We start from the raw sequence: 1538 nt of genomic DNA on the forward strand, positions 1-1538 counted from the left end.
ATGTATATATATATATATATTTATGCCATTAAAATCGATAAAACTTCAGGTAAATTGTCAAAGTTGAAAGTTTGTTAAATGTTATCGAAAAGAATAGAAATCGCGATTGACTTCCGTTTTGGGGTCACCTCTAACCTTTAGTTGCTGATTGTGTTTGTTGTATATAGAATCGTTATGGCCATTAAATTTTATAAAACCTTCAGGAAAATTGCCAGAGTTAAAAGAATAGTAGTTCGATGGTAGAAACTATTGGAGCGGAAATTTTTCTGTGTCTATGTAATAGAAGGTATTATTCGATTCAAACGTCACTCTTCTGGAGGTTGAAGGTTCTAATTGTCAATGTGGACGATACAAAGAATGCAATTGTGGCTTAGTGGGGGATGCCCTTTTCTCTTCCCTGCAATCTCTCTCCCACAGAAGAGATTAGCGAGCCTGTCTTTGTTTTATCGTTATTTCCATGGCAAGTGCTCGTCCGAGCTCCAATCTCCTCCCCCTCGCCAATCTTTCACAAGAAACACTCGTCTGGCTGAAACCACTATCAGTAATTTTTCCCACTCTTTATCTGTGCCTAAATCAAAACGTAGATTCCATGAACAAAGCTTCTTTCTTAGAAGTGCACGCCTGTGGAACTCTCTTACGTTTGCCTGTTTCCCACCTGACTACAACTTGGATGTCTTCAAGTCCAACGTAAACAAATTCCTGACAAATCGCTCCCTTATCAAATCTCCAATACTAACGATTACTACGATACGATCCCATTGATTACTGTACACGCAATAACCCTTGTCCCCGAATGGCTTCCGGGCCTTGATAAGTGGTGACCTCCATGTAAAAAAAAAAAACTTACTGAAAGAACAAGAACATGTTAACCCTTTTATTAAGTAAAGAGTTCCGTTTGAACCTGCGCAGGGATTCCTGAGTTCGACAGTAATATTCCTGAGTTTCACAAAAATTGTAATACAAAGTATTCTTGGCGCCAGCGACCGAGCTTCTGCTTGTGACGGGATTGGGAGGGAAGAAGAAAACAAGAAAAACGTAATTTTGTAGATGATTTTTTTTTTAATAGCAATTTGCATATGAGGTGGTATGTTGTCAATTAAAAGGACGGATTAGTGAGACGGGGTTTTACGTTGAGTAAAACTGAATTGAACGTTTCGATATTTCGCGTGCGAGTTTACATATACAGGGTGAATCAGAGGAAACGGATGTTTTGGATTCACCATTTTTCACGCAAGTTCACGACTCCACGGTAACATGAGGGCAATAAATTAAAAAGAAAAACAATTCAAAATCAATAACTAAAACAAAATTTAATAAAAAAAGACAAACAAATAACAACAAACTAAACAGCATCTTAAGCAGGTTTAAAGAGTACCTTCCTCACTCCTTATCACTTACTCAAGAAGAGCAAGGAGCGTTCTAAAAAAACATCTGTTTACCGTGACTCACCCTGTATATAAGGAGAAAGGGTAATCTCCAAAAATACGGTTAGGGCTTACAACATGGCCGCCAGAAGAGCCAACAAAAAACTGCGAATA

The sequence above is a fragment of the Euprymna scolopes genome, chromosome 22 (assembly GCF_053919585.1).
Source record: "Euprymna scolopes isolate OS-2025 chromosome 22, ASM5391958v1, whole genome shotgun sequence".
Classification (NCBI taxonomy): Eukaryota; Metazoa; Mollusca; class Cephalopoda; order Sepiida; family Sepiolidae; genus Euprymna; species Euprymna scolopes.